The 22,057-nt window shown below is 36.3% G+C and overlaps 1 long non-coding RNA gene and 1 other non-coding gene across 2 annotated transcripts in view; both read left to right on the forward strand.

Annotated features, from left to right (window-relative positions):
• Positions 1-5,180: 5,180 nt before the first annotated feature.
• The window catches only part of LOC120885251 (uncharacterized), a 60,293-nt gene continuing 43,416 nt past the window's right edge, over positions 5,181-22,057 (forward strand). The window contains exon 1 of the long non-coding RNA XR_005727735.2: positions 5,181-5,324. This is a non-coding gene — a long non-coding RNA (uncharacterized LOC120885251). The remainder of the gene's footprint in view (positions 5,325-22,057) is intronic.
• Positions 13,167-13,228, forward strand: LOC120885977 (U7 small nuclear RNA). The gene has a single exon (XR_005728763.1). It is a non-coding gene; the product is annotated as a U7 small nuclear RNA (small nuclear RNA).

The raw sequence follows: 22,057 nt of genomic DNA on the forward strand, positions 1-22,057 counted from the left end.
ACAATTGCAGGAGGTTCAGGGGAACCTCAGTGGTATCATGTTTGTAATCCTCAGGTTAGGGACTTCCAAAATAGAGGTTTTGTTTATGGCAAGAAGCTTTTTTGTTTTGATTGTTTATTTTTTGTTTCATATTTTTAAAGAGAGAGGTTTAGAGAATTGAAAACTGTGTGTGTGTGTGTGTGTGTGTGTGTGTGTAAAAAGCAGAGGTGAAGTCTGTTTTATTTTTTTAATTTTTTTAAAACCAGTGCCTCACATGTGCAAGGCTAGCGCCCCACCGCTGAGCCACAACCCCAGCCCGTGAATTCTGTTTTTGATGAAGGAGTTCCTTCTGCATTTCTACCAGTACCTAACTAATAAACAAATAGAAGATAGGTCCCTCAACAATTCCTGTCTAGCTACATCCTGTCCATAAACATGTTAATGAAATTTTCAGATGATACTAACAGAAGACATGCTGCAAACAGGAAAGCCAAAGAAATTATATAAAACATTAGCAATATGGCAAAGAGAATGACACTCAACTTGGAAAAATTTCAAGAGGTATCTGGGGGAAAGTAATTGGAAAGAAATTTTTTCATGCAGAGGGCAACACCTGGAAAACAGTAATGGCTGTAAGAGGCCCAGGGGTGACACTAAACAGCAAATTAGCTACATGTCTGCTGTATAATATTTCAAGGAAAATATGACACTGGTCTCTTGTCATAAAGCAGGGAGATAATGGCTCTTTCTGTTTGGCCCTAGTGACAGATAGCACCTGGGATGCTGTTTTTAGTTTTGGACACTTCATTAGCAGAAAATCACTGATTAGCATTTGGGAATTTGGAGGCAAGAAACAAGAACAATTAAAAGCATTTATTTAACGTGACTCACCCATTCAAAACTGATGGTGCAGAGGAAAAAAGGAATAACGAAGCTCTGTACTTTGTGTTGCTGTGAAATAAAAAATCTCTTCAGTTTCAGCAAAGAACCACTGATTGTTGAAGCTGGGAGGGACTTTGGTGATGAATTTTAATGACCTTTTTATGTTCCTAGGCAGAGCTAAAATTTTGTTATTTGGGCAGTTTGCTCTTGGGCTGCATTGTACAGGGATTTAGAAAAGCTCTTCTTAAAATATAGATCTAGTAATATTATTGACCCACTTAAAAATCTTCAATGATTTCTCATGACATTTTGAATAAATCTAGCTTCTTATTAAAAGCCCACAAAGTTCTACAGGAACTGGGTCTCACCTTTAGCTTTTGTAACTCTCCACCGAGCTCACCAATCTTCAGCCCCACCACTCTATAGAATCCTTCAAGCTTCTTCCAGCCTTGGTTTTTGCAACTGCTCTTTATTCCTCTAGTTCCTTGTGTTGTTGATTCCTTCTCACCTTTCTTCCTTTTGTGACCATCTTATCTGAAGTCTCTATCCTCAGCTCATCATCCTATTTATAGCATTATCACAATCTGTAATTATCTTTATTTACTTACTTCTTTATTACCTTTCCTCTTATTAGGTTATAAGATCCAGGAGAGCAAAGACCTTTTCTGTGTCACTCATTCCTATGATTCCAGTGCTTAGCATGTAGTAATAGCTAACACACTGAGTTCTTACTATATTCCTGACGCTATTCAGTGTTTTACATATATTTAATCCTCACAGAAATCCTATGAGATAGAACAATCTTTTCCACCTTACATCAACTATATGGGTAAAGTGAAGTGCAAAGACGCTAAATTTAACTAGCCCAAGGATATATAGCAAGTAAGTGGCAGAGCCAGGATTTAATCTTGGCAGTTCAAGTTGCCCAGGTTATGGAGGACGGGCAATGGATCAATTACTTGAATAGTTGTGTGTTGTCTTTTCCCCTTTGAGAAATTCTAGTAAAGAAGAATTTACCTCCATATCTGAGAATGTGTGATCTTAAGTCATTCCTTTTGGGGATAATCAGGAAAAGAAGAAAATTTAAGGAGAGTAATAGGAATAAAAACACGAGTTAGAACATATGGTAAGTCAAATTTTGAGTTTTTTGTGATATAATCTTGGGAGAGGCAAAAAAAAAAAAAAGCTAAGAGGATCTATTAGGATACAAAGAATTTGGCTGTTGTTAGAGGTGTTGAGGACACATGCCTTGGTATGAACTTATTTATCAAGGGTCAAAATATGACATATCTATAACTCTGTATTTTGAAAAGAGGTTTGAGAAATACCTGTCTAATTAGGCAACAGACTTAAATGTGTCTAAGAGATTTTTTTCAGGGTGGGGGATTGGGGATTGAATCCAGAGTCTTGAGTATGCTAAGCATGTGCTCTACCACTGAGTTACAGTATCAGCCTCTCCAAAGTCTTCCTTATTGAGTATCCAAGTGACTGTGTCTGTGAATCTATGGAACCAAGGATATGGGAGTCAGTGACAACTCTGTATTATAAAGTCTGAAACATCTATTTGGATAAAGGAGTCAACAGGTATACCATCTTAGTTTGCATGTTATCTGCAGCCAAACAAATCAAATTTCCAAGTACCTTGTCAAAACTGAAAGGTTTTTTTTTTTTAGGAAGTAAAGGATGATAAATTGAAATTATCTGGACATACCACTATTAGTCATGTAGGCAAATGCTAACATTAACTGCCTTTGCTTTTTTATTAGATAAAATGAAAATGTATCTGTAAAGGACATTGTTAGTTCACTCATAGTGACTTTGATTTTTCAAGCCTATGTTTCCTGATTCCACTCTTGTTTTGTTCTTTCCTTTTTTCCCAAGGCAGAGAGGATTTTTTTTTTTAACATGATGCCAATGAATTGAACCCAGTGCCACAGGCATTTCAGGCATGCTAGGCAAGCGCTCTACCCCTGAGTCACGACCCCAGTCCTGCAGAGAGGATCTTTATGAAACATAAATCCAGCTAGTTAATCCTCTGTTTAAGCCCTATCAAAGGTTTTCTATTGCAGGGATGAAGTGGGAACCTCTTAACATGGCTTATTAAAGTCCTTCTCAAGCTGCTTCCTTCAGTCTTTTGCTTCATTACTGTTTCTCAATGGTAGTAAGTGGCAGAGCTGGCTGCCCCCAGAGCCAAATATTCTTAACTACTTCCTTGCATTTTCCCAGCAGTCAGTCATTTTGAATTTCTTTTTGCATCTCCCATAAGTCACTCAGTTTTGTCATTGGGTGTCACTACAGGATGCTGTCTCTGCCTGGAATTTTCTCTGCTCAGTCTCCTGGCTTAGAAAATACCTCCGCATTTGTCCTGCAGACCTCAGCTTTGAAGTTTCTCCAAGAAGGTTCCATGGTCCTCCAAGTCTGGGTCAGAAGCCCCTGCTGTTAATGTTCCCAAAGGTCCTTCACCTTCTGATATTTACTTCATCTGTTATACAGGTGGCCTCTGACTCACAATGGTTCAACTTACTTTCTTTGACCTTAGGATAGTGAGAAAGCGATACGTCTAGTGGAAACTGGACTTTGAAGGCCCTTGCTTGCTGGAGTATATGGGTATTTTGGCTGTGGGGCACAGCACCATACTCTTCCCACCCTCTTCACAGACCTGGAACCAAACTGTTCGCCTTCAGGCAGTTTCCCTGGGTCACGGAGAGTTCGGGAACTTCCTCTGTAGGTCTTGGGCTGGGCAGCAGTCCTGAATGTTGTCTTCCTCTGCCATAACGTTCGCCGGCTAGAACCCAGGACCTGAGCAGACAGAGCCCTGTGACAGGATGGTGGTCTCCAGGCCGCAGCCCTGAGGGGAGGACCAGCAGGGCATCGGCAGCGGCCTTCGGAGGAGGAAGGAGAACTGAAGACTGACCTGGGGGTGGGGGGCGGGGAGAGAAAGCTGCTCACCAGACAACTGGGACCCAGAGGGCATCTTTACCCTGTTCTCCAGGCCCTGGGCTGGGTGGGTAGAGGACGCTGCAGGCAGCGAGCAGCCATCCTTGTGAATCCCGAGTTCCCAGGGACCCGGAGCAGCAGGTGGTAGCTGAGAACGCAGGTGAGTAGCACCCTACTCGAGGAGTCTTAGAGGACTAATCCGCAAGGACCAACCTCAGAAAATAAGCAGTCTGCTAGTTAAGTGGCTGGGGACGAAGAGCGCAGGATTTGGGATGTGGCTAAGTATCAAATTTATACTGGCCCTTGGGGGAGCTCGAGGGAAATACTGATTATCTTTGGACTTGCAGGTGCTGCAACCTGGTGACCCTTTATGGAAATGAGGAAGAGAACGGAGTTGTTATAAAATAACCTTAGAAATGCTGACCTCAAGGGCAATGAATCTCCAAGCTTTTTTTTTTTTTTTCCTCTGAGCCTGAGCTCAGATTGAGATTCTTGATTGCCCTCATTCTATTCCTTCTTCTCCCTCTCCTCATTGCCCCTCCCCTGGCTGCCTCTTTTCTTCCTCATTCCCCTCGGTCTTTCCATTAACCCAGGAGTTCTGGTGGTCCCTGAACTAGGATGGAAAGAAATAACATTTAATACTATGTCACTTTAAATAAATAAATAAATTACAGACAGACAGACAGACAGACAGAGAGACAGACACACACACACCCCGGGGAAAGGGTGGGGGAGAGGGATGGGGTCTCACTGGGTTGCCCAAACTAGTGTCGAGTTCCTGGGCTCAGTCGTCTTTCTGCCTCAGCCTCCTGGAGCTCCAGCAAATTTCTGGATGAGGAAAAGACTGAAGGTCTGAGGTCTCTCAAGACCAGTTTTGGTTTCTCTGTTCTCTAGAAGTGACTTTCTAGCAAACCTGGATTCTCAACCTCCAACTCTGCCCATATTGGCAAATGCCACAAAGAAAAACGTGGTAGTTGATGTGGGTATTACCCTCCACATTTTTACTCCTCACTTGGTGTACTCAAAGTTCTTTTCTTTAGCTAGCCTTTGTTGCCTGAGTAGTCATAGATTCTAGGAAATTCTACTCTACTTTTCTGAAGTTTTGACTTATCTTTAGTGAAAGAACGAGTCCCGACAAGGCTCGTTGTTGGAGAAGTGCCCATTTATTGAGGAACAGCTCTGCATATTTATAGAGGGGGAGGGGCGGTTTGACAGTTATGACAGTTTAACGGTTTAATGGTTTGACAGTTGGCACTGTTGCTTTCTGATTGGAGGATAAGGATCATGTGAGTCAGCAGGGCTCACCATTGGTCGGCTCTTCTGGGGGATGGGGGAGTTAGTAGTCTGATTGGTGGGTATGGATCATGAGAGTCAGGGGAGCTCACCATTAGGAGGCTCTCTTGGGGAAGGGGAAGTTGGTCTTTGGAGCCCGGGAGACTCCCAACATTTAGAATTCAGAAAATACTTTGAGAAGGAAAATTTTATTTGAGGCTTTCCAAAGCTCCAATTTTGTCACTCAAACCCAGGTAACTGTCAAGTTTTGTTCATTTTTCTGTCCTATAGTAGCACTCCTGTGCTTGCTTCAATTCCAGAACTCAATCACCAGCTTGTGTTCAGAAAGGCAAATTACCCCCAAACACTGTGGACTCTTCCACTAACTCTGGAGGCTTCTCTACTCTCTAGAATTTTGTTCCTTGTAGTTTTAACTGACTTTGCAGATCTTTGAAGTCTTTAAACGTATGATTTTTGCCATCTATCCAGTTTTGGTTGTAAATGATGATGTTTTCCTGCGTCAGACTTCCTCATTGTACATGGAAACATAAATGTTCAGAGATGCCTGTTTTTAGAAAAAGTCTTTTGGAGGGTTGTGTGAGCCCCCTCCACCAACAGAAAGCAGTTAAACAGACAACACCACAGTGTGGTCAAGTGTTATGTTTAGTGGGGATTAAAGACTATGAAAGCCAAGGTTAAAGAAACTAGATCTGGGAAGTTAGGGGGATGCTTTTTAGAGCAGTGTTATTAATATGATAACTTAGAAGTTATCCTGGCCCATACCTCACACTGCGAAATTGTTCTAAGTTGCTTTCCAATTTGTTTTCACATGAATCATTTTATTTGATCTTCACAGTAATTGTGGGCTTTGTTTGTATCCACATTTTACAGATAAGGATAGATCTTCCTTAAAGGGGTAAAGTTGTGTGTTTCAGGTTTTTCAGCCTTAGGTTTTCATTCCACAACCATAATATTTATCTGCTCTACCTTCTTGCCTTATTATTATTTTTTTCATAAATAAGTTTTTGAAAACAAAGTTTATCTTTGGGATTTATTGTTAGGAAAAGTACGGCTGTACTCTCCAGTTGTCTCTTGTGTAAAATAAGTTTAACTCAAGTATTATAAAGGTTTTGGAAAACGTGGAAAAGGAAAAGGAAAGGAAAATAATCATCTTTAATTCAGAATTTTCTTGTTAATTTGTTTTACATAGTTGAACTAATATCTGTATTTATGTCCAATTTGGGTTTTGCTTTTTTAAATTAAACTTTATAATGTAAGCATTTTCAAAGTTTAATACATTATTCATAAACACAATTTAATGACTATTTAATAGTTTATTGTATAGTAAACCATACCCTAATTCTATTCTACTGAGAGGTGTTATAGTATGGTGGCTAATAACACTGACTCTAAATTATTTGTAAATTATTTGTGTTCTAATCCTGGTTTGAGCATCTCCTACCTGTATGATTTTGAACAATTTAGTTTAGGTACCCCCAATTTCTCCATTTAAAAATTTTATAGTACCCTGTGATGAGAGGATTAAATGAGTCAACATTTTACCTAATAGGAGCTAAATGCTGCTTAATTAAAGGCTATTATTACTGTTCATTTTTCCACTGATAAATGTTTAGCTTTTTTCACTTTATAATTTGATAAAATTTTTAGAAATATCTCTGGTATAGATTTTGTGGGGATTTGGTTACTTACTTAAAATAGATTTCTAGGAATGAAATTGCTGAGTCAAAATATATTTATTAAAGTCCTGAAGCATCTCTCAAAATTGTTTTCCAAATGGGTTGTTAATTTACAATTTACCCTCCCACTTATAGTATGTAGAGTGATTATTGTTCTGTCCTGTGAGTGCTATTGGTAAAGTATAACAAATACAGTGTAGCTTTTCATATATATATATATATATATATATATATATATATATATATATATATGATTTATTTTATTTGGGATGTGGCTGTGAAAATATTATATATATATATATATATATGATATTAAATTAGAAGATTATGGGCAGGGGGTATAGCTCAGTGGTAGAGCGTGTGCTTAGCATGCGCTTAGCCTGTGCAAGGCCCTGGTTTCAATCCCTAGCACCACAACAAAACAAACAAAACCCAAAAAAACTTCATCAGAGTGGGAATTAAACCATGGCAGTCAAAGTATGCACTCTTTACCACTACTCAATTGTGGAAATGGTAAGCTGTTAGTTATGGTGCAGACTTATTGAATTTAATTTTTTTGGTACTGTGGATTAGATCCAGGGGTGCTCTACCACAGAGCTATATTCCCAGCCCTTTTAAAAAAAAAATTTTTAAATTGTCAATGGACCGTTTCATTTTTATTTATTTATATTTGGTGATGAGAATTGAATCCAGTGCTAGGCAGGTGCTTATACATGTTAGGCAAGTGCTCTACCACTGAGCTATAACCCCAGCCCCCTTTTTACTTTTATTTTTGAAACAGGGTCTTGTTGAGTTGCTGAGGCTAGCTTTGAATTGGTGATCTTCCTGCCTCAGCCTTCCTAGTTGCTGGGATTATAGGTTTGTGTTATCACACCCTGCTTCAATATAATTTAAAAAATTCTACTGATTGACTAGACAATACTGTGGTATTCACCCGAGATGAATATTTTGAGGAAGGGGTATTCTTGCCTTAAGTAGTTTTTGCCAGGAGGTGAAAACTGAGGAGGAAACATGATCCTGGTTTGGAGTTTATGGTGTTAGGTTAGGCGTGTCAATCAGCACTGGACCCGGACAAGCCTTTGCCCAGGCATTTGCACAGGGATTTAGGCTGGTGGAAAGTCACAAAAGTAACCAGGGTTTGGACTAAAAGAGACATTTATGCTTTTATTTGTAGGTCTTGCTCTGTACATATTTTCTTTTCCTTTCCCTCTCCTATAATTGTCTATAATCTGAGATTGAAGTTTTGAAAAATTATAATTGTTGTACTGTATTAAGTTGTAATATTGTTTTCTTCAATGATTTTTCAGTAACTTTCCTGTGGCTACATGCTATTTAAAATTGTTTTTAAGATTTTTCGGAAATCATACTTTTCTAGTGACTGTGTTTTCTTTTACAACTGACAAAGTTGTTTTTCACTTGAGCCTTCCTAGTTGCTGGGATTATAGGTTTGTGTTATCATACCCTGCTTCAATATAATTAAAAAAATTCTACTCACTGACTAGACAATACTGCTTAACTGACTGTCCTCTCCATTTTTATAGGAAGTACAAGATGTTTTTATCCCCTTCCCTAAGACTTATTCTAGGACTGGGTATACAGTCTTTTCAGACAAATTTAAAAATGTATTTTAAGCCATGACTCATACAGGTTTCAAATTCTTATTTTTATATGACAAATGCAAAGTATTTTAAATTTTATTTCAATGTGCCTTATTCATCTTTCAAGATGCAGTTCAAGTCCCATTCCCATGATAAAAGGGGTAGTTAAATACATATGTTGAAATAATATTTTGGATATATTGGGTTAAATAAGATGCAGTTAAATAAAAAAAAATGCAGTTCAAGTCCCATTCCCTGACCGTTCTAGCCTGTCTAATATTTTTCAGTCCTAACTCAGAGCATTTGCTATATGATCATGACAGCTTTGTGAAATAGCTTATAGAGGTGGCTTTTTTCTTTTTGTTATTTACCTTATATGTTACTATTTTATTTTATATTTTATTCATCTTTAGATTTAATGGCAGTTCTCAAATAGGTATTTGTTTAGTTGTGGGGCTGGGGTAGTTAAATACATATTAGAACGTACAGGAAAAGAGAGTCACGTGTACCTTGGAAAAGAATAGAACTTGCACATACCTGTAATCCCAGTAGCTTTGGGGGCTGAGACAGGAGGATTGTGAGTTCAAAGTCAGCCTCAGCAACGTCAAGGGCACTTAGCAATGGCAAGGCACTTAGCAACTCAGTCAGCCCCTGTCTCTAAATAAAATATAAAATAGGCCTGGGGATATGGCTCAGTGGTTGAGTCCCCCTGGATTCAATCCCTGTTAAGTTCTAAAGCATAGAACTTTTGGCCCTTTGCAAAGTAAAGATTACCACCTGGGTGGGGATAGAATGGGAGAGGTGACAATGGAGAGAGAATTACTGCTTGAACAAAAGTTGAAGGGGGAGAGAGCCGGAAAAATATATACCAGAAATTTCAGAGGTGGGTAACATTTAGGTTTATCAAAAGAGGTTTGAGAAGGTTTGCTGTAGATCTGTACTCTAGAGTAGGCAGCCACCAGCCAAGTGGGGATTTTAAACTCTTGAAATGTGACTAGAGTGAATTGAGATGTGCAAATATACACTGGGTTTCAAATTTATATGGAGAAAGAATGTAAAATATAAAATATCTCAATTACTTTTTAAAAAAATATTTTGTTTTAGTTGTAGTTGGACACAATACCTTTATTTGATTTTTATGTGGTGCTGAGGATTGAACCCTGCGCCCTGCATGCACTAGGCAAGCACTGTACCTATGAGCCACACCCCTAGCCCCTCAATTACTTTTTATGTTAATTACATGTTGAAATAATATTTTGGATATATTGGATTAAATTAAAATATATTACTAAAATTAATCATATCCATTCTTTTTACCTTTTTTGATGTGACTACTAGATAGAATTTTAAATTACCTGTGGTTCTTATTTGTGGTTCTCATATCTTTGTTGGTTAGTACTGCTCTAGAATTTGAGTTCCCTGAGGGTCTCATTCATTTCTCTAATACCGAGTATGGGGCTAAACACTCCATGAATGCTCATTTAATCATATGTCTTCCCCTCCAATTAGATTACAAGTTCCCAATTTCTTGGGACTTCATTTTAATGTTTTGAGTGTCTCCCCCTAGGCTTCATAGAGTGACAAACTCATAATTAGAACATATTTATTAGATGAATGAATAAAAGAAGAATGCTTCTCATGGAAATTTCCATCTAACTTCCTAACTGTTTAATTCTTCGTTATTATCCAGTTTCCAGCTAGTTTTCCAACATTTCCAGTGTGATATGCCTGGATACTTGCCTCTTTCCTTTCTTTCCATCTCCTTTCTCTTTTCTCTTTCTCTAAACTTTTATTTCTTGGACACCTTCAAATCAATGTGATATGCAGGCCCTGACAACCTTTTATTTATTATTTCAAAAGCCATTTTGTCAGCCTCCTCTGACTTCTTACACTTTGTTCATCCTTATAAATTTCACTGAAGGGGAGTGGAGCTTGCCAAGGGCTGAGTAGAAGAATCTAGATTTCCTCTCTTTACTTTGACACCTGCACAGGCCTTTCTCAGTGGAGTTCACTATAGTGTGATTTACTTGGCAGATTGGAACCCTCTATAGACCATTATCTTTTATAATTAAATAAATAAATGAGAGTTAGAACAAGAGAGAGATATGAGCCAAAGAAGAAAAAGTACACAGACCCACAGACAATCTAAAGATCTGGGCTATGGTCTCAGCCCTAACACTTACAAAGAGCGTGATTTGGGGCAAATCTCTTGAGGCCTCAGGCGGGAAAAAGAAATAGGACACCAGATGTTTTCTATGGTCACTTCCAGAAAGAACACTAAGTGATTCTATAAGCAATAACTAGAGAGGGCAAAAAGGAGAACCAAAGGAAGACCAGACCATTGTGAATTCAGGCTGGAAACTCCATTGGTTTTGATCTACCCCTGTGACACTGTGTGCTAATTCATATTATTCTAACATTGGCCTTGTTAATTCTCTTACCCTTTAATTCTACTTGTGATTATTTCCTCCTTTCTATTACTTCTGGGAACAGAATACTCATAAACAAGAGCTCACTTAGTTCTAATTACTTTTGGTTGTTTAACAGTTGCTTATAGTCTTTTCACTTACATCAAGCCCAAAACACTTTTTTTTGGATGATTGCTAAAAGCCGTAAGTATCTTCAGGACTTAATTTTTTTGATTAGGAATGTTGACTAAATCCCCAAATATCCTTAGAAAACTTCAGTTCTGTTGATTTGGCAGCTCAAGAAAGTTCTGGGACAACAGGCATATGGCTATATTCCAACCCTAACTGGTCAGGATCATTGAGGGTCATGGAATGTTAGAGTTGGATGAGATCTTTGAATTTATTTGGTAGAAGAATGAATGCATATCAACACAAAGGCTTGGAGAAATTGTTTTTTCTTGACATACATAGTTTGTGGGAGGTTCATAACTAGAAATCAACTGTTCTTTTCCTTAACAACTCAGTGCCCCAAACCACTGGGATAACAGACCATAAATGAAGCAGTGACTAGAGGGAAACACTGATTTGATGTGGGAACTTCATTCAGATTGGGTGCTTCAGTGAAGAGATGGATCCAGCAATAATGAGTTGCTCTGTTGTCATTTGAGCTTGAGTGGCAACTTCAGCCCAGGCAGGAGGAATGCCGAAAGAATTTTAAAATTCTTACAAGATATCAGGCATAGTGCTGAACAGTAGGGATGCGTAGATGAATGCCACAAAAGCCTAGGGCTCTGCTCTTGGGAGTTCAGAATCTTTTTCACTCTAGGATTTGAGTTACTTAATTGTTTTTGCTCTGAACCCAAATAAAGGAAATAAGGCTTTAAGATGACGGCCTTCCCCTGCTCTCTACTCTTACACTGTTGTGTAAGATGTTAGCTGTGGGTTTTTCATATATGGCATTTATCATTTGAGGAATTTCTTCTATTTCTAGTTTATTGAGTTTTTTTTTGGTAAATCATGAGAGGGTGTTAGATTTTGTCAGTTACTTTTGGGGCATCAATTGAGGTGATTATAGGATTTTTTTCTTCATTTCATTGATATCATTATAACATTTTATTTATATTATAACATTTTATATTATAACATGATTGACTTTTGTGTGTTGAAGCATCCTTGCATTCCTGGGATAGATCTCCCTTTTATCATGGGCAGTAATCCTTTTAATATGCTGCTGAATTCAGCTTGCTTGTAGTTTGTTGAGGAGTTTTACATTTATTTTCTTAGAGGGTATTGGTCTGTGGTTTTCTTTTCTTATAGTGTCTTTGACTCCAGAAACCTTATTCCTGATTTTACAGAATAAGTAAGTATTTCTTCTTTAGGTTTTTGGAATTGCTTGAGAAGATTAGTGTTGATTCTTCTTTAAGTGGTAAGAGTTGGTAGAATTTACCAGTGAAGCCATCTGGTTCTGCATTTTTCTTTGTTGAGAGTTTTTTGATTACTAATCCAATTTCCTTCCTTATTTCAGTTGTATTTTGAAGTTCTATTTCTTTAGTTAATTTGATCCTTTGTATGTTTCTAGGGAATTATTCGTTTAATCTAGATTATCAAATTTATTGGTGGTTTTTATAGTATAAGCCTTTTTAATTATATTATAACATAATATTTTTTTATTTTTGTAAAACCAGTAGAAATGTCTCCTCTTTAGTTTCTGATTTGAGTAACTTGAGTCTTCTCTTTTCGTAGTCAATCTAGCTAAAATTGTGTCAATTTTATTAATGTTTTCAAAGAACTAATTTTTAATTTGTTGACTTTCTCTTATTTTTATTTCATTTACCTTTATCTTAATATTATTATTTTCTCCTTCAGATAGTTTCAGGTTTTATTTTACTCTTTTTAATTCTTTTTTTAGTATTTATTTTTTAGTTATAGGTGGACACAATGTCTTTATTTTATTTTTATGTGGTGCTGAGGATCGAACCCGGTGCCTCTGAGCCAGAACCTCAGCCCTCTTTTTAGTTCTTTAAGGTGTATTAGTAGATTATTGATTTGAAGCTACAGGGGACTGAACTGAGGGGCACTCCACCACTGAGCCACATCCTCATCCCTATTTTGTATTTTATTCAGAGACAGGGTCTCACTGAGTTGCTTAGTGCCTTGCCATTGCTGAGGCTGGCTTTGAACTCATGATCCTCCTGCCTAAGCCTCCTGAGCTGAGACTGGAAACTGCAAATTCAAGGTCAGCTTGGGCAACACTGTGAGACATTGTCTCAAAACAAAATAAAAAAAGGGCTGGCAATGTGTCCAGAGTACTTGAGTAGTATGTATGAGGTCCTGAGTTCAATTCCCAGTACCACACATACACACACCCACACGCAGCCACAAGTATGTGTCAATAGTGATTTAGCTCCTTAAGAATTTGTCTAGCAGGTTTTCTGGTTTTTGCTGGAAAATTCTCCTATAGGACAAAGAGAAGAGTACTACTTAATTTCCTCATATTTGTGAATTTCTAGTTTTCTTATGTTGTCGACTTCTGTTTTTTTCCTCTTATGATTGGAAAACATATTTGGTATAAATTCAAATTTTTTTTTGCAATTTGTTCTGTGCTTTAACATATGGTCTGTCCTGGAGAATATTCCTGTGTACTTGAGGAGAATGTGTTCTGTTGTTGTTGGGGAAGATGTTCTGTATAATTTTATTAGTTTATAGTATTGTTCAAGTTCTTTCTTCCTTATTGATCTTCTGTTTGGTTGTTTTATCCATTACCAAATGCAGGATATTGAAGTCTCTAGCTATTATCATAGAACTGTCTATTTTTTAAAAATGTTTATTTTTTAGTTGTAGTTGGACACAATACCTTTATTTTAGTTATTTGTATGTGGTTCTGAGAATCGAACCCAGGGCCTCGCCCATGCTAGGTGAGTGTTCTACTGCTGAGCCACAACCCCAGCCCAGAACTGTTTATTTTGATCTTCAATTTATATTACTTTTTGTTTCATTTATTTTAGGACTGTGTTTTTAGCTGCATATATGTTTATCATTGTGATATATTGGATATATTGATAAATTGAATCTTTTATAAATATATAATGTCCTTGTCTCTTCTAATCTTTTTTGACTTAAAATCTCCTTTTTCCTGTAATAAAAGTCAGCTCATCTTTTTTAGTTACTATTTGCATGAAAATAGTTTTATATCCTTTTACTTTCAATATCTTTAAATCTTTGTTCGTATAGTAAGTTTTTATAGAGAGTATATAAATGAATTGTTCTTTTAAAATTTATTCTGATAATTTTTTAAAAATATTTTTTAAATTGTTGATGGACCTTTTACTTTATTTATTAATTTATTTATATTTGGTGCTGAGAATCAAACCCAGTGCCTCACACTTGCTAGGCAAGCACTCTACCACTGAGCCACAACTCCAGCCCCATTCTGATAATTTTTACATTTTAATTGGAGAGTTTAATCCATTTACATTTAAAGTAATTGCTGATAAGAAAGGGCCTTTGTCTGTTATTTAGCTGTAATGTTTGTTTTCTCTGTTGTATTTGCTTTTCATTCTTTAGTCTCCTCACAGGCCTCAAATTCTGAAGGAAATGAAAGAATCATGATTTTAATACTTAATACTGAAAGCACTTTTTGAATGAAAAATTTATATGAATTAATACTTATAAAATGTTAATCTTTAAGAGAAGCAGAAATTTTTTTAAAAATTAAGTTTCTAAGCATTAATTTTTTCTTTTTTAAAAAATATTAATCTGTCATATATAAGGTTTTAATATATAGTCAGTGCGCATTGTAACAGTTTGTGTTAAATGTCAGTCAAGTTTGTCTAAAATGTAAACCTGGCTTCATAGCACATTTGAAGTTAATGTTTACATGAAAGAAAAACAAATGGATTTACAATAACTTTTGGATGTTTGATTCTTAACATTTCCATATATCTGCTCTTTAAAACAAAATACATCTTAAAAACATGTTTTCAGAGCATTAGATGTTTTCAGCATCTAGTATTTACAAAGTACAGTCTTGTCTCGCAGATATAAAATAAAATAATACTAATAGATATCACTGTTTGTTGAGCAAAGACAAGCATAATGTTAAGTCATTTCAAACATCAGTTTAGTCATTACAAAAACCTTGTAAGTTAAGTAGTGTTATTATTCTCTTGTTCCCTGATTCCATCACCAATCTTCTTGGCTCCATTTCCAGAATATATATTACTTCAGATCACTTTTTGGCATGTTTGCTTCTATTACTCTAGTTCAAACTCTATAATTTCTTGTGTGATATACTGACCTCCCCATTTGCATTCTTTTCTTCGAGTGATCTACTTTCCAAATATCACCAGGAAAAACTAAAAAAAAAAAGAAAAGGCAAAAAGATTATGCCATTTTTCTTCATAAAATCTGTAAGTGACTTTCTGGTACATTTAAAGTAAAGTCCAAACTCTTTACACAATCTGTTCCTTGCTTACCAATTTTAATTTAAATGTGGCAAGCCTTTTTTTTTTTTTAAATCGGTTTAAAGTTAGTGGATTTAAGAAGTTGATTATAATTTTGTGTACACTTAGAAAAGTAATAGCATCACATTTGCAAATACCGAGATTCTGAATACAGAAGGATAACAAGACAGAAAGTTTTACTATTTCTGATTGACTTGGTTTTTTTTTGTTGTTGTTATTGATATTTTTTGGGGGGGGGTACCAGAGATTTAACTCAGGGGCACTTGACCACTGAGCCACATCCATAGCTTTAGTTTGTATTTTATGTAGAGACAGGGTCTTCCTGAGTTGCTCATCACTTTGCTTTTGCTGAGGCTGGCTTTGAACTCGAGATCCTCCTGCCTCAGCCTCCTGAGCCACTGGGATTACAGGCATGCACCACTGTGCCTGGTTGTAACTTGTTTCTTTTAAAATAAAAATAATTATTATAATTTTATTAATTATGGAAAAAGGTAATTTGGTGGGAGAGAGCAGGAAAACAAGAAAAAGTAAAATACTTTTGAGTACATATTATCAGGAATTTCTCTTCTGTTTATCAACAGCTTACCATTGTGCAAGTAAGTATTTCATTAGTAACAAGGCAAATACTTGATTTCTGGAGTATTTCAATCATTGTGATGTTAAAGTCAATGGAAACAAAATGATCTTCACTAAGATTCTGCATTCTTATTCTATCTCTTCATTTTTCAACATGGAAGTAAAACTTTGATCTAACACTAGACAGTAATAACCAGATTAGATTCATTTACTCAGACTGAATTTTACCAATGGATTTGTTATTTGACGCCAACAGATAGTAGCAGAGATAGATTAAGCTTTGCTTTGTGCTTTCTAACCTTGGTCCTGAATTGGGGAAAGTGATGTTTCTTCACCTAGAACAGGCAGGCATCCCCACAATCTTGGTCAGCCATTGAGTGTCTTGGCTTTTTTGTGCTCATTAAAGAAAAACTGGACTGACTGACTTTTATCTGAAAAATTCTTTTTCTTTCTTTTTATGAGTGCATTTCAATTCTGCAGAATAATGCGTTTCATTGTGATATATTCATACATGTGAATAACATACTTTGGCCATAACCACCTACATTATCCTCCCCTACCTTTCCTTCTCGCTTCCCCTGATTCATTTACTCTTCTCTAATAATCTCCCTGCTACTTTCCTGTCTTTTCCCCCACTAAACATGCAGTATCTGTATTCTTTGTCTGACTTATTTCATTGAACATTGTGATCTTCAATTTTATCTATTTTCCTGCAACTGACATGATTTCATTCTTCTTTGTGGCTGAATAATACTCCATTTTATACCACATTGTCTTTATCCATTCATCCATTAATGGATACCTGGGCTGATTCTATAGCTTGGATATTGTGAATTTTAGTGTGATATGGATATGCAGTTATCCCTAGAGTATGCTGACTTTAATTCTCTTGGATATGTATTGAGGAGTGATACAGCTGGATAATATAATATTTCTATTTTTAGTCTTTAGAATAATCTCCATAGTGGTTTAAAAATTTACATTCTCAATAGAAGTGTCTAAGGATTTTTTTTCCTCTTGCATCCTTACCAGCATTTTGTTATTGTTGTTGCTGTAGAATTCTTGATGATAGGGGTGAGTTGGAATATCAGTGTAGTTTATATTTATATTTCCCTGATGGCTAAAAAGGTTAAACATTGTTTCCTATAATTGTTGGCCATTCCTGCTTCATCTCTTTAAATTTTTTTAAGTTTTAGATGGACAAATACCTTTATTTTGTTGATTTAGTTTTATATGGTGCTGAGGATTGAACCCAGTGCCTCACGTGTGCGAGGCATGCGCTCTACCGATGAGGCACAATCCCAGGCCCTCCTGCTTCATCTTTGGAGAAATGTCTGTTTTGTTCATTTGCCCATTTATTGATTGGGGTTTTTTGTTGTTGTTGTTTGTTTGTTTTATGTTTTAAGATATTCCAGATATTAGTCTTCTTTGAGAAGATATGGCAAAGATTTTCTTCCGTTCTATAGGCTGTCTTTTCACTTTGTTAATTGTTTCTTTTGCTCTGCAGAAGCTTTTTAATTTGATGCAACTCTACTTGTTTCTTACTCTTATTTTCTGAGCTCTTGCAATCCTATTCAGGAAATTGTTGCCTGTGCCTTTATTTTGAAGTATTTCTCCTATGTTTTTCTCTAGTTGTTTCAAAGTTTTAGGTCTTTGATCCATTTTGAGTTGATTTTTGTGGTGGTTGAGAGATAAGGGATCTAGTTTCAATCTTCTACACATGGATATCCAGTTTTTCCAGCACCATTTGTTAAAGAAGCTGTCCTTTTTCCATTGTTTGTTTTTGGCACCTTTGCCGAGAATCAGATGGCTGCATGGGTTTGTCTCTGGGTACTCTATTCTATTCCATTGGTTTATGTGTCTGTTTTTAAGCCAGACCCATGATGATGTTGTTAGTTTGTTTCTGTGGTATAGTTTGAAAGTGGGTATGCAATACTTCGCATTATTCATTTTGCTTGGGATTATTTTATTTATTCAGGGTCTGTGTTAGTTTTTTGTCACTGTGACCAAAATACCTGACAAGAACAACTTAGAGGAGGAAAAGTTTATTTTGGCTCACAGTTTTAGAGGTTTCAGAGGTTCAGTCCATGGTGGTTCTGTTTTATGGGCCTGAGGTAAGGCAGAACACCATGGTGGAGAAGTTGGCGGTGGAGAAGTTGCCCATCTCATAGTGGGTGGGAAGCAGATAGATGGAGGAGCCAGGGGGACACCATACAATCCCCAAGGGCATGCCCCTAATGACCTGCTTCCTCTGGCTATGTCCCACCTGCCCATAGTTACCACCCAACACAGTAATCCTTTCAAATTAAGATGGACCAATTAGCTCATAGCTCTCATAATCTAATCATTTCACCTCTGAAAATTCTTGCATTGACATAGGAGCTTTTTTGGGACACCTCATATCCAAACCTTAACAGGATCTTTTTCTGCTTCCATGAATTTTAGATTTTCCCTTGTTTTATGAAGAATGTCATTGTTATTTTGATGGAAATTGCATTGAATCTGTAGATTGGTTTTGGTAATATGGCTAAAATATTATGTTAATTTGTGAATATAGAAAGTCTTTGTAGCTTTTAGTATCTTCTTCAATTTCTTGACTGTTCTGTCATTTTCACTCTAAAAGTCTTTAACTTCCTTAGTTGGGTTTATTCCTAGTTATTTTACTTGAAGTTATTGTGAATGGAATTGTTTTCTTGATTTCTTTCTCAGTAGGCTCATTATTAGTTTTGGTTTTTATATAATTATTTTTTATCTTATTACTTTGCTGAATTTGTTTATCAGATCCAAACGTCTTTTGGTGTGTCTTTAGGGTCTTCTAAGGATAGGATCATATATCATCTGCAAATAGGGATAATTTGACTTCTTTTTTTAAGGTACTAAATGTTATTAATTTTAAAAATTTTCCCACATTTTAGGTGCATTATAGTTGTACATAATGATGGGATTCATTATTACATATTTGTTTTTGCACACAATATAACAATATGGTTTGGCTAAAACCATTCCCCAGTATTTCCCATTTCCCTTCCCTTCTCTTTTTCCCTGGTTGCTTTCCTCTACTCATACTCCTTCAATAATTTGACTTCTTTCTTTCCTATTTATATCCCTTTTGTTTCTCTGTTGTTTAATTGCTCTGGCTAAAATTCAGGTGGTAAAAGTGAACATATTTGTCTCAGAGAGACAGTCTCTTTTAATAAGGGATCCAATGGAATCAAGATTTATTATAAACAAAAGAGGGAAGGAAAATTTCAAAGATGGTTTTTCTTATTTAACAAAGAAACTTCCCCAGTATGATACTTTTCAAAGAATAGATAACAACTCAATTATTATAAGAGCAATAATTATTAAGTGAAACAATCAATCATAAATAGAAAAATTTAGGAGTTATAGGTTCATAGGACAAAGCAATAAGTACTGATTTCTTGTGTTTTTACAAATAACACTTTTATAATAATAGAAAACAAATACTGTGTTTTCAAATGTCTTTACAGTAGGTAGCACAGTAAGTGGGATAGTTTTGAATGTTCTCAATCTAATACTTTATTCAATATAGTGATTATGAAATTATAGGTAAACTTACATTATGTGGTATTATTCTGATTTCTTTTTTCTTCTTCTTCCTTCCTCCTTCCTCCTTCCTCCTTCCTCCTTCTCCTTCTTCTTCGTACCAGGGACTGAACCCAGGAGTATTTTACCACTGAGCCACATCCCCAGTCCTTTTTAATTCTTATTTTGAGACAGGGTTTCATTAAGTTGCTTACAGCCTAGCTAAATTTCTGGGCTGGCTTTGAACCTGCAGTCCTCCTGCCTCAGCCTCCTGAGCCACTGGAATTATAGATGTGCACCACCAATCCCAGCTTTATTTCTTGGTATTTATTAATTCTTAATTCTCTGTAAGTTCATGAGATAGGTATTAATATTATCATCATCATTATACAGATGATGAACTGAGGTACAGAAAGGGTAAGTAATATGCCCTGAAACACATATTTATTAAGTGGCAGGGCAGGATTTGAATCCAAGCAATTTGGTTCTAAAGTACATCTTTTTCACAATATAGTACATTGTTCTCCAAACATAGTATACTATATAGCTTTTTGTTTTAGAATAGAAACTTCTTTACTTGCAACTGTAGGGCTGAGACAATATTTTTCTTTGCACTGTGAAATTTTTTTTCAAGTAGTTTTTTTTGAAGACTAGAGTTTTGAGGGTGAGCACTGTAATCCATTAGAATTGGGGAAAAAGGGGCTGGGGTTGTGGCTCAGTGGTAACGTATTCACCTTGTACAGTGCAAGGCCCTGGTTCGATCCTCAGCATCACATAAAAACAAACAAACAAATAAATAAATCAAATAAAGGTATTGTGTCCAACTACAACTAAAAATAAATAAATAAATATTTTAAAAAATAATTGGGGGAAAAGAGCAGATCTGAGAATCTTAATTTTTTTTATTGGTTGTTCAAAATATTACAAAGCTCTTGACATATCATATTTCATACTTTAGATTCAAGTGGGTTATGAACTCCCATTTTTACCCCATATACAAATTGCAGAATCACATCGGTTACACATCCACATTTTTACATAATGCCATATTAGTAACCTTTGTATTCTACTACATTTCTTATCCTCTACTATCCCCCTCCCCTCCCCTCCCATCTTCTCACTCTCTATCCCATCTGCTGTAATTTAATTCTCTCTCTCTTTTTTCCTTTCCCCTCACAACCTCTTATATGTAATTTTGTATAACAATGAGGGTCTCCTTCCATTTCCATGCAATTTCCCTTTTCTCTCCTTTTTCCTCTCACCTCATGTCTCTGTTTAATGTTAATGTTTTCCTCTTGCTCTTCCTTCCTGCTCTGTTCTTAGTTGCTCTCATTATATCAAAGAAGATATTTGGCATTTGTTTTTTAGGGATTGGCTAGCTTCACTTAGCATAATCTGCTCTAATGCCATCCATTTCCCTGAAAATTCCATGATTTTGTTATTTTTTTAGTGCTGCATAATACTCCATTGTGTATAAATGCCACATTTTATTATCCATTCATCTATTGAAGGGCATCTGGGTTGGTTCCACAGTCTAGCTATTGTGAATTGTGCTGCTATGAACATCGATGTGACAGTATCCATGTAGTACGCTCTTTTAAGGTCTTCAGGGAATAGTCCGAGAAGGGCAATAGCTGGGTCAAATGGTGGTTCCATTTCCAGCTTTCCAAGAAATCTCCATACTGCTTTCCAAATTGGCCCCACCAATTTGCAGTCCCACCAGCAATGTACAAGAGTACCCTTTTCCCCACATCCTAGCCAGCACTTGTTGTTGTTTGACTTCTTAATGGCTGCCAATCTTACTGGAGTGAGATGGTATCTTAGGGTGGTTTTGATTTGCATTTCTCTGACTGCTAGAGATGGTGAGCATTTTTTCATGTACTTGTTGATGATTGTATGTCTTCCTCTGAGAAGTGTCTGTTCAGGTCCTTGGCCCATTTGTTGATTGGGTTATATGTTTTCATATTGTTTAATTTTTTGAGTTCTTTGTATACTCTGGATATTAGGGCTCTATCTGAAGTGTGAAGAGTAAAAATTTGTTCCCAGGATGTAGGCTCCCTATTTACCTCTTATTGTTTCTTTTGCTGAGAAAAAACTTTTTAGTTTGAGTAAGTCCCATTTGTTGATTCTAGTTATTAACTCTTGTGCTATGGGTGTCCTATTAAGGAATTTGGAGCCCGACCCCACAGTATGTAGATCGTAGCCAACTTTTTCTTCTATCAGATGCCATGTCTCTGATTTGACATCAAGCTCATTGATCCATTTTGAGTTAACTTTAGTGCATGGTGAGAGAAAGGGATTCAGTTTCATTTTGTTGCATATGGATTTCCAGTTTTCCCAGCACCATTTGTTGAAGATGCTATTCTTCCTCCATTTCATGCTTTTAGCCCCTTTATCAAATATCAGATAATTGTAGTTTTGTGGATTGGTTTCTGTGTCCTCTATTCTGTACCATTGGTCCACCCGCCTGTTTTGGTACCAGTACCATGCTGTTTTTGTTACTATTGCTCTGTAGTATAGTTTGAAGTCTGGTATTGCTATACCGCCTGATTCACACTTCCTGCTTAGAGTTGCTTTTGCTATTCTGGGTCTTTTATTTTTCCATATGAATTTCATGATTGCTTGATCTATTTCTATAAGAAATGCTGTTGGGATTTTGATTGGCATTGCATTAAACCTATAGAGAACTTTTGGTAATA

The sequence above is a fragment of the Ictidomys tridecemlineatus genome, chromosome 1 (assembly GCF_052094955.1).
Source record: "Ictidomys tridecemlineatus isolate mIctTri1 chromosome 1, mIctTri1.hap1, whole genome shotgun sequence".
NCBI classification, from domain to species: Eukaryota; Metazoa; Chordata; class Mammalia; order Rodentia; family Sciuridae; genus Ictidomys; species Ictidomys tridecemlineatus.